This window comes from Nesoenas mayeri (assembly GCF_963082525.1).
Source record: "Nesoenas mayeri genome assembly, chromosome: 9".
Taxonomy (NCBI): domain Eukaryota; kingdom Metazoa; phylum Chordata; class Aves; order Columbiformes; family Columbidae; genus Nesoenas; species Nesoenas mayeri.
This window is the reverse complement of record NC_137557.1, coordinates 10,290,272-10,302,279: the sequence shown is the minus strand read 5'-3', so window position 1 is coordinate 10,302,279 and position 12,008 is coordinate 10,290,272. Positions and strand designations below refer to the sequence as shown.

The 12,008-nt window shown below is 44.7% G+C and overlaps 1 protein-coding gene across 2 annotated transcripts in view; it reads right to left on the bottom strand.

Moving 5' to 3' along the window:
- Nucleotides 1–7,938, bottom strand: part of GNB4 (G protein subunit beta 4) — a 34,257-nt gene extending 26,319 nt beyond the window's left edge. Inside the window, exon 1 of one of the 2 annotated variants that reach the window (XM_080349319.1) lies at nucleotides 7,866–7,938. The gene's annotated coding sequence lies outside the window, so the exon portion shown is untranslated. Of the gene's footprint in view, nucleotides 1–7,068; nucleotides 7,185–7,865 lie in introns of those variants that run through there. The other variant, XM_080349320.1, reaches the window with a different exon arrangement.
- Nucleotides 7,939–12,008: the final 4,070 nt, after the last annotated feature.

Below are 12,008 nucleotides of genomic sequence, written 5' to 3'. Positions count from 1 at the left end.
CACTTCCAGGATTCTCAAAACAAAGGCTGTCTACATAGGAGGAGTACTTCTAACATACTGATTATATCTAGCAAAAAACTTTAAGGTAAGATAAAAACCTTTCTTACAAAAGAACCTATCTAGATAAAGTCGGCATTATGTTAAAAGGAAGTTGTAAATTAAACTTGTGGTTCATGGTTTTTCACACCTTTACAATGCATTAAAATCCGAATGTATTTGTAGAGTACATAACTCAAAAAGAAATAAAAACGTTTTTTTAAAAAGAGGAAGATGTTCAGGTCACATAAACATACAGAGTACAGTGGCCAAAAGTCAGAGAGTACCCACCCAACTACTGGAAGGAAAATGGCCCTCGATGAAGTCTCCAATAGAAGAGGATGGAAGGGAATCAAAATGCTGAAGGAAAGAAGTACAATATTGCCACTAGAAGTGATCTTTCCCAGAGAGTCACTTTTGTCTTTTAATAAGAGAACTTTTCCATGAAAATGCGACACTCACTAGGTTATAAATAGCAGAACTGCTCTGTGGAGACAAAGCCCTGGGTTACAGACAGGCAGGATCTGCCAGGCACCGTGGCCACCAGAGAGCCCGGGGCTCCACAACCTCCTTTGCTGCAGGTTGTCTTTCCAATCCACTGAAACTTCTGCTCTTGTAAATATTTCCAACATATCTCAAGCAAAGTGAGCTGGGTCAACAGCAGCCTTGCCAAGCACATCATCTGTGCTCCCAGCGTTCACCGAACAGCAGACACTCCTCTTCTAAGTCTTTCAATGTGTATATCCCAGAAGTGAAAAATATCATTTGGGATTTTATCTCAGCAACTGTGACGGAAACATTTGTAAAAATGGCTAGATATTCTTAAACTCCTGCTGCCAGAAGCAAAGCTCAAAGAAAAATGATATCCAACTCAATGAAAAGGCAAATATTAGTCCTACCAATGAAACTCTCAAGCAATTTAACTATTTGCTTAGGATGTTGGCCTTTCAGCTGTCATCATGACAAAGTTACTACAAAGGTCTACAAATGAGGGCTGTGAGGTTTCTGTAGAGATTACAAACAGAAAATTGCTCAAGCTTCTGAAGCAACACCACTAGGAAAAGCCAATTTTCTTCATCTCATCCCTCTTCAGAGTGTGTGTTTGGCTTTTAGTGCCCATCTATTTGCATTTATAACAAACTATAATAAATGAGAGGAAAAAAATGCCTTAACATCTTCCTGTTTGCAGGTACGCAACCTTCCCAACAAGCTGCTTATCCTAAAGTTTCGGGAACGACAAGGAAGCACTGACATAGTTACATACTCATTTACAGCACTTTTACTTTGGACTTGTATTACATTTTTATCCTGCTTTACAAAAAAAGCCCAAACAAACAAAAACAAATCCACATCCCCCTTTTGGGCTGCTTCTCAGCCATAAGGGGAGTCTCCCTTTTCTGTTGCATATCTTTGATATTAAGGTTATGTTCATAGCACCCAAAACAGCAGTTTTACTTCCTGGCCAGCTCACTCCCCCTACTTTGGATTGTTTTTTATTTAGACACCTTGTAGCCAAACTTGTAGAAAGAGCAACCACAATGGAGAAGTTTCTTGCCCCACAAGTGTCAGTAAAGATCAAGAAGAGGCATTTAATATTCTATGAAATGCTGTGACACCTCCCTGCAGACCGCTGCCCTTCTCCCTGACACGGTCAGGAGCACCCAACATCCCTGCTGGGTCCTTCCTACCAGTCCAAGAGAAGGACAATGCTACCAGTATCGTTATTAGTTTCTTGAAATTCTAGGACACTGAGTGATAATGTCCTCTTGGAAACATTACTGTGTCATTTTTTGAACTCTGCCTACTGTACTTAATGTTGAGATTACCACAAAACTTGATGAGCTCTTCTACTTCCTTCCCTTCCCACCACCAACACGTACACATGAAGGAAAGGACTCCAGTTTACATTCTCACATAGCAACACAAGAGAAATACTTTTGCTTAAACCTAATTTATCATTTGGGAGTGGGAGGGCAGGGACGCTCTTCCAGAATGAGCCTACCTAAAACCTAATAGACCACAGACTTATTACTTTTTAATACTCTGACATCACATTGCACTGTCAAAATCTTTAAGTCAAATCACCCAAACTGATCAAAGACACCAGATACACACTGAGGCTCTAAATTTATAGTGTGTTAGATCAGATTTTGACAAGCATAGCATCTATATATGCAATCTGAATATTTTTTTTCAGCTCAGTAACAACTAAGCTCAATTTAAATCATGAATCTGAAGGAAATAAAATGTCTTCCTTTTCCAAACTAGGGATAAAATTGGTTCACATGAACAACCACTTGAAGCAATAATGGCAGAAAGGGTCACCAGAAAAATACTCAGATCAAATATTTATTTTAATCAGATCAATTTAAAATATAATATTTAATTTTAACGCAAGGCTTTAATTGTGTACAAATATAACATAAATTGCATTTTAATATATAAAGATAAAATTATACAAGTGCAATTTATGTTAGAAATAATTACTACATTAAAAACATATAGGGCAACAAGAAATTATACAAAAATTAACCCCCCCCAAAAAATCAAATCACCAAGTTATTCTGAAACTGCCTGGGTGCTCTGTGCTAGACTGGGTGCTGAACATCTGAATTAATAACTATGAAAACAAACCCAGCAGGTCCAAGAGTTCCCAGTGCTGATTGTGAGGCGGTTATTTGTTCTTGTCAAAGATGCCAAGTCAGTCATCGAAAGCAGCTCCAAGATCTTCAATCTCATTTATGAGGCACATTCAATCCTGCGAATGAGCTGATGATTCTATTTTGTCCTCCTGCTCCCCATTTGAAAATTAAAATATTATAAAATAATTTTAACATTACTCAGCTCTTTTAATGTTTCAAAACAGTAGGATTCATAATGACTCAAACACTTGGCTTATGTTTAAAATCCATACGATTAATATTTGCCTGAGATCTTAGAATAAGAAGGAAGGGAAAGCCACAGTTTCTGCAAATTGGCAAACCTATTTTGCCTCCAAATGACTGATTTTATGTAATAGGTGGAACTTAAAAGTGCCTTTTGCTCTACATTACAGTCAGGCACATTTATCTTTCCTTTCCAGTTTCAGTCCTTTCAGAGGGCAACAAAGTGCATGAGTTATAGTAACTGAATCAGAGTTTTACTGTACGTCAGCATTTCACATACTTGTGGAAACTGAGACATCTTAAAGGAAGTGACACTGCCTTCACTGAACAGCATCACTATTTGCTAGTTGATGTCCATCTGCATTTGTTTGAACTCTGTTTTTTATAAACCTTCAGCTCTACTCTAATTCATCTTCTCATTATAGTATTTCCCCACACTAAATATAGCAATTCAAAATAATCTGAACACTGAGTATCATTGATGGCATCCAAGTTGACATCCATTTAAAACATTCAGAAGTTCACCTCTTGGTCTTTTGTTGCAGGCTCTCCACAAATATGGACTGTTTGACAGTTCACATGCTGCTGAGCACATCAACATAATCCTGAACAGTATAGCTTTTTTAAAATTAAAGCTGCAACTTTTAATAGCACTGCTTTGTGTTGTCTAGGAAGCTGTGAAGCTCTCTGCCCTAGTATCAGATAACAAACCACAACCTTAAGAGAAGAGCACGCATTCATGTTTTTAGTTATCATTTGCTTTAGTTCTGTTTAGCATCTTTCACATAAATTCTGTTACAAAACATCAGGCTGCAAAACACATAGGTTTCACACAAGAACAAAACAATAACAACTAAAATTAATTACACACTTCAGAAGGTTAAATAAGTGACAGGTTTGCATTCAATTAATGGAGAGAAAAAAATTGGTGGAACTTAAGAAATATTTTCTTGATTAGCAATACTATGCATACTTTCTAAAAAGCAAGTTCCAGGCACTTGGGAATTGCATTAATCTGAACACTGATACTCTCAGGCAGTATTAAGTACAAAACACAATCACTGCATTATTATTGTTTCTAAGTATTTACATTCCATGAGCAAGCACTGCACATCAAGCTGGTAGGATTTTGAATTTCTTACTAGTTGGATGAGACTTTTTAAAGTGACTCCTGAGATAAAAAGCAATAAATCAAATGACCCTGTCTTCAGTGACACAACAGTCTTTATTTATGATTCTGGCAAAGACAGTAAGTGAGGAAGATTTACAACACACTGCATATTGTGATCTTTTAAAGTTTTTTAATCTCTTACTTCACCTTCAAAATCTTATATTCATAAATTTTGTGGCATTTTTAGAAGTTGTATAATGTTCTAGGACAGAACTACGCACAGTTCTGTATTTAAAAATATTTTGCAAGGTTTTCTAATGAGGTTTTTGAGTCCAAGCTTTTTCTTCAGAAACTGTTTGGAAAACTAAAATACTTGGACAAATCAAACACTAAACATATGATTCTATCATTCTATATAAGCATTCAACTAAGCAACATGAAGATATAGTTGAAACTTTCATTATCCAGCAATAACAGATGACATTTGAACGGAACAATTTTCTACTGAAGATTTCCACGACCTGAGCAGTCTATTGAGACCAACTTTTCGAGCACTCAGGAAAGGGCTAAGCAAGAGACAGAGCACCAGCTGTACCGCTTTAACGATACAGAAACATATACCCCTGTCACCTGAAACTCAAATCTTTCATGATTAACACATGAAAGACATTACTACATGTTATTATTACAGCTTTGGTTCTCAAAATATTACATCTGTATAACTAATCTACATGATCCACTGTAAAAACTGCTTATTTTAAATAAATAATACATAATTCAATGTTATCTATATTTTGCCATATTAGGCATACAGTGAAGCATATCCATGTATTTATGATTTCCCTCTTTTTCCTAGTCCCCTTCTTCCAATATAAAAATCAGTCTGTTCTTTTGAAGTGCAAATTAACATCACAGTCATTGTGCTTAAGAATCACAAACATTGCAAAAACCCACTAAAGATTCCCATCCCATTAAAAGACTTTCAGGATTGTAAGGCTTCATCATGTGGTTTGCTTCATTTTAATTTGTTGATATAGTAGTTATTCCTGTGAAGGTGACTTCAGACTTTACCCAACTTCAATTGTCGCTTAATTGTCAGATTTGTGACCATCTTTTACATCATTTCCAGTATTTCTAATAGAAGTCACAGAGCAGTTTTCGCTTTTCCTCTGCGTTCTCGAATGACTTTGCAGGCTGACGTCCCCCAAAATTCCCACTATTACCCCAACAGCCACTGATTCCCTCAAAAACTACCAAAAACCTCTGGATCCTCTATTCACGCTTATGGAAGCATGTGAAATTCTGGAAAGCACATCAAATGCTTTTGCGGTTAATTCTGTGGGTGAACTCCTAAGAAGCAGAACGAGCGTGCGCTGACAACGGGTGAAAGAGGAAAAGTACCCAGTTCCCACCCAGGAACTGCCTCTCACCGCGCAATCGCTCTCATCTCTCAGTTCAGATTCTCAGCAGAAAACAGACAAAACATTATCCAAGCAGAGACAAAACTAGAATACACAAGTCCGCTGAATACCTAAAATCCACCAGACTTGGAAAAACAGAGTTTCATCTCTCCCAATGCTTTTATAGTGGATTTTGGAGGTCAGTCACCTATTTCTCTCTCTCTAGACCGCTTTGCCATTCTTTTTCTTTCCTTTCCTAATACGCTCTACCTAGCAGGGAACAGCTATTCTTTCGTTGTTTCAGAAATTTATCATATATAATGAAATTAAACTCTATGCAATTTTTTCCTCAACTCATACTTAGCTTTGAGACTTCCCATACTCCTATTTCAGAACTGAAAACTGGCCTGGAAAATGATGTGTTTTCCAAGCTACAATAATGGGTCTAATAAAAGACAATGTATCTACTCCCAAATTGTACAATTAACAGGAGGGAACAGATCTGAGGCTTATTTTGCATTAGTTCAGGTAATATTACAGAACTAAACTTGTTGTCTACTGGATATAAGCAGTTTGGATGTTTTCACAATTTCCAAAGGACATCAAACTAAAAATTAAAGAAGCTGACAACTTCAGCAATAAGTGCACATAAAAAAAAAGGCAGATTTTGCAAAGAAAATCTGGATGTGAAAAACAGCAGTACCTGCAAAGTATGACACAAAAAGCATCTAATGACTTTGCACTTTTCCTAAAGACAGGGAGTACCTTCACGTTTACCCTTGTTACAACACTCACGCAATGCACAGCCCCCCTGCCACAAGATGAATTTACGGAATGCCAAAACCCAAACAAGTTCTAGCTAGATACAGAAATCAAAAAAGAGACGAGAGCAGTTTCCCTACATATTGCATTAATGTGGAAACTGCCTGTTGCTACCAGCTGTACAGAGTTCTAAAACCAAATCTCTGGGCGAGCTGTTCTGCTGGGATGGCAGGAGCATTTTGAACACCCCTGCGCACAGGTCAACGTGCCCTACGCACTGCTAATCCTATTGTTTTCAGCACCAGGTCTTTCCTTGACGACCCCGGCAACACGGAGGTACCTCCCAGGCGGGCAGGGGCACCTTGGCTGCCAGCCGATCTCCCTGTGAGCCCCACCTGCGGCTGCTCCCACCACCGGCAGCACAGGGCGGGCGGTCCCGCGGGTTCCCACGGCGGAGCCGTGCCCGAGCTGCCGGCACTGGGGACTCGGTGCCGACGACTTGCCAAGCGGCTGACGCCGCCCGCCCCGCTCGCCCGCTCCCCGGCCCGGGCAAACGCCGGTGTGACGAGCCGCTCCCTTCCGCCCCCCAACTCCCGGGGAGGCCGCGGAGGCCTAACCCTGCCTCGGCACCACCCTTCCCGCGGAGCCTGGGCGCGGCGCCGTGCCCGCGCTCCGGGACGGACAGGAAGGCAAACGGGCGATGTCGCCCAGCCCTGCCGGGCCCGGCCGCTCCCGGCGGACCCCGACACCCGTAACCCCGAGGCGGGACCGCGCCCCTCACCCGCCCACCACCTCAGGGCGGCGCCGCGACGGGGCCCCTCGACCCGCAGCCGGCGTCCCGGCGGGAGGCGCAGCCCCGGCGGCGGGGCATTACCTGCTGGCGGAGTCGCAGCGGCGATGCCGGCCAGGCTGGGGCCGCTGGTGGCGGCGACGCCTGCGGCCGCCTCAACCGTCACCCCGCTGCGGCTGGGCTCTCCCCGCCGAGCACCGCCCCCTTCCTCCGGCGCTGCGACGCGGTGGTGCCGCCCATACCCCCCCTCTCGCCCGCGGGACGGGGCCGCCCGCGAGGGGAGGGGCGGGGGCCGGCGGGCGCGGGGCGGCTATGGCGCTGCCGGGCGGCTCCGCCGGGCGGCTCCGCCGGGCTCTGCGGGGGCGCGGCAGCGGGGGAAGGCAGAGGAGACGCCGGGGCTTCCCGGCAATGCGGCCGTGCAGCCGCTCGCTCCGCGCCCACCCTGCGCTGAGGGGCGGCGGGGCTGAGCCCGCCCCAGGCTTCGCGGTCCGAGCAGCGCCGCCTCAGGCGGGAAGCGGGCTGGAACCTTCCCCCCGGCCCCGACCGGCAGCCGCCCGCCCGCAGCCCCGCTCCCCGACTCCGCGTGCGACCGAGCGCGGCGCGGGGGCGGTGGGCGCTGCCGCCGGACCAGGAAGTGAGGCCCGCAGCCTCCCGCAGCCCGGCCGTGCCGCCGCGCCCCGCCTGGCCGAGGCTTCCCGGTGCCGGGGCGGCGGGGGGGAGAGCGCCGCCGGCCGCCCCACGGGACCAGCCACCGCCCTGGGACGCTCCCGCCGAGCCCCGGCGGACGGGCAGAGCCGCCCGCCGGCCAGGCTTCGGCCCCCACCGGCGGAGTCCGGCTCCGCGGGCATTGTCCGCCCTGCCGCGGCCCGGGCGGGAAATACCTGCCGGCTCGCCGCCGCCGGGTAACGGTCCGCACGGGTGTCACCGAGCCGCCGCCTCCATGGCGCTCGGTCGCGGCGGGAGGAGCTCCTCCCCCTCCCGCATGGACCCAGCCAACGTGACGGGCTGTTGCCATGGCAGCGCAGCGCTGACGTCAGAGCGCTTAAAGCGACAGCGAGCCGGAGGTCCTAGCACGGGGGCTCGTTTGCCCGCCGTGCCCTGGGCTGGCGGGGCGAGGCCGGGTTCCCTCGGCGGTGTTCGGTGCGGAGGAGCCGCAGAGCCCGCGGAAGCCTCGTGTGAGGGCTCCCGAGCCTGGCAGCACCAGGCACCGAGCGGAGAAACCGTCTCCGAGTGGTGGCGGCGTCCGCGCTGCCGCATCACCGAGTGCCGCAGAGCCCGCGGCGGCGGGAGCCGCTGGGCTGAGGGCCGGCAGCACCGCAAGAGTTCTGCTCCCCGCTGCCGGCAGTGGCGGGGCCTGCGGGCCTGCCCGATGGCGTGGAGCACGGGACAGAGAAAGGGATGACCCAGGACAAGGCACCCGTGGGTGTGTCTGCCCTTCCCTGTCCAGTGCTCAAATTGCCACCAAACTGCCGAACAGCAATCACAGCCAAGGTGAGACCTGAGAACACACGGAGCAGCTCAGCCCTGAGCTGCTCCGGCCACACCTTCCACAGGCTGGCCTCGTCCGAGCTCAGTGCCACAGGGCACAGCCAACACCAGGCAGCCCTGGTCAGGACTCCCAACACTGAACATGGGACACCCGCATCATCCATCTGCTCAGGGTGGGTCTGCCACAGTGCCAGCACCACAAAGCCTCAATATTTTTGTAAGAGATTTTACATGAATATCCTAACTACTGTGGGTAAAGCAATCTTAGAGCTATTAGTGTATTAGTGATAAATGGCTTAGTGTTAATGGCAGTACATACTGGAACATACAGTACGTACTGTAATGAAACAGCTCATTGCTTGCCTTAAATCAGTTTTTAAAAACATTTATGCACTTCCTTTAACTGACTCAAACCTATTATTGTAATAGCTTTGTCCTGGTTGCAAAGTCTACGCTGTGCTTTCCTGCACTGCAATACATCTGTCCCCTGTTTATCCAAAGGACAGATGTCATTCAGCAATATGTTTACTTTGCATTTAATGAGTTATCACATCACAAAAATCAACAAGGAATGGGTTTGATTTTGTTGTACCATACTCAGAGAGGAAAAAAAAACTTTATCAGAGTCACTATATCACTGTATAAGTTGCTAATTTTTTTATAAAAGGGAGAAATTAGCACAAGGATAGTTCTCCCTTAAACTATGCTTGTTGCCTTACATTTTTCTTTATTCAAACCTCAGGTCTCGGAGTAGTGATTACTGATAAGATACAGTCCAGAATGAGCACATCATTTCTCATCTTCTGTTTTGAAACAGCTCTGGAAAATACCAAGCAGTAAGCAAAGTCCCAGAAAAGTTCAGATGGTACTTAGGTAGTTACATATGATGAAATTACCAGTCTTTGTCCTTCTAGTAGAGCAAATTAAAACATTTTCTAAAAATGACATAATTTTTCCTCATGACTCATTTGGGAGATGGGGAAGTTTCTCCAGTTGCAGACTGGGAAAATGGAGCACACAGGACATGGTTCTCAGCAGGGGAACTCATCATGCTGGGGGGCATTGCTTCAGCTGCAGTGGTCCAAGGCTAACAGCAACGCAAAGCTTGCAAGGAAGAACATATTTTCTTAGAGTGATACAAAGAAATTACCTTTCTTTATAAAACTCATCTCACCTATTGTGTAGTCTGTTTAGTCATTTGCTATATTATATGAAGAAGTTACAAATTCCTAATGAAACAGAAATCCCCAGTCCTGTTACTGGCAGTAATTTACAGACAGGTCTTTTATCCAGTTCTGCTTCTGATCTCTGGCTTCATATGCCAAGCCCTACTCTGCAAAATCACAGCTACCCCTAATGGAACTATTCTTATGCCAGTTCAGCAATATGCTTCCTATTATTTTAGAATGTATATAAGGAATCAATTTGTCTTGCAGTGGAAGAGAAATGTTGAGATACAGTGCCAGATGAGTTTTAAAAATCAGTATCTAGATCAGTTTCTCTAACATGTTCTCTTTGAATTATGAGTTACTACAACCAACACAGCCACTTTGGCTTCTGATAGATTAAATTCTGCTGGAGGCCCCTAGTACTTGGATTCCTGCCTGATGAGTCTGAAACATCTCCAAAGGGAAGGTAGAGGAAAGGAACCTGTTTGGAGATTGTGCTGATTTAGCTGTAACTGAAAACCTCAGCCAAGTTAGCAGCAGCAGCACCCTAAACACCCTTTTGATGGATATTTTGTGAAACACTGCTTGTCAGGACAGTGAACGGGTACTAAGAAGCAATAAGACATTTTCTTAACTCCTCAGTCTTGGCAGAGCCTGAGACCAAAACGCATGAAGATGGACAGGCACACATATAATCTCAATGGCTAAAAATACCACTAAAGTCTATGCATGTCTGTTCTTGGTTGCAGAGAAATGCAGAGTTCATTGTCAGCCTGGTACTTTCCATGTTCCATAAAGCCCTGACATTTCATCAGCCCATTATCTTATTCCTTCCCAAAACACTTCAGGATATACATAAATTAATCACCGTTAGTTCAGGAGACAAGAAAAAAAAGAAAAAGCCCACAAACCAAAACCAACAAAAAACCCCAGATAACTAAGAGACAAAGATCCAGAGGGAATCCCCTCTGCTGGTGTGGCTGAGTCACACCACACCTTTGACTGACTTTAGGAAAACAAAAGAAAAAAGAAATTGCTTATTCAGACTTCAGAATTAATTTATTGATGTAGCAATCTGCTTTCTTGACACCTCTAGAATGGCAGCGCTGGCTTCCTTTGATCACTGTTTTTTGATTGGTTAAACCAGGCCGCTCCCACAGTACCTACACTTTTCTTTTGCTTTGTCCTCATTCTTTGTTTATGTCTGACAGCGCTTCTGCTCCTGCAGTCCACACAGCTACCCAAGTGAGATATGCTAATCTACATATTTTTCTCTTACATTTCTATCTTTCTTTTCAGATCTCAGAAGTAAAATCGTGATTAACCCCTTACTAATAAGTGAGCAATCTCACATCATTCTTTATTCAAGTCTTACAAACAGCCAGACACTTACAAGTTTACTTAATTTACTGATACATTTTAATTACTCTGTTAAACAGGATTACACATACTATCTTTATATTCTATGTACACGACGGGAAAACATGTCCGCCTTCAGATATACCTTCCTCAAATTATTCCTCAATGAGAAAGCAAATGTTTTACTGCTTTACCTTCAATCTCCTGCTTTTATTCTTACTGAAGTCAAACATTCATTCATTTCAAGAACCCTCCACTTGCTCAGCCACACAACTGAAGCATGACAGATCATCTTTTGTCACTCTGTCAGTGGTTCTGTTTACACACAGTGACCTTTCACAGCACCAAGGAGCAGCGAGCTCTCTGCTCACCAGCTGATGCTCTACATGAAATGCATCTAAGGTGGCAGTTTAGTTCCCGTTGTGTATGTGTCTCTCTAGAAGTCCAAGAAAGAACGTTTATGGTGACTGCACTAGCTGCTCACCACCAGCTCTGGTCTTGGGAGCACTGTTTATTTGACCAGGTGGAGGGGAGCATCCGTGCCGTGTTTTATTAGCGTCCTCATGCTACCAAGAAACAGTGAACTTCAGTTTCTAGGGCTGCCAATCCAGCATAATTCAATTCCTTTTATATCCGCATGCTTATTCTTTAATACTTAATTCAAATAAAAATCAAGGAAAAAAGAATGTAAGGAGAAAAAGTAATAACATTTTTCTTGTTATTTAGGAGACTAAGGAAACAGTGGCTATCGGAGAGTGCATGTACTTTTTGAGGTCCAGCAGAACAACTGATCATGCTCCGCAGCGTTGTGCAGTTTTGAGCTGGAGTGAGCCAGGTGACTCATCCTTTAAAGAGAACTGAACAATCACTGAACACTATTTAAACAGAAGGGGAGTGCATATAGATGCTTCAAGTATGCCCTATATGTATACATGTATTTATGAATATAATATGTATAAATATTTCTTTCAGACAAAATGATGGATACTTGTGGAACTGCTGAAAATG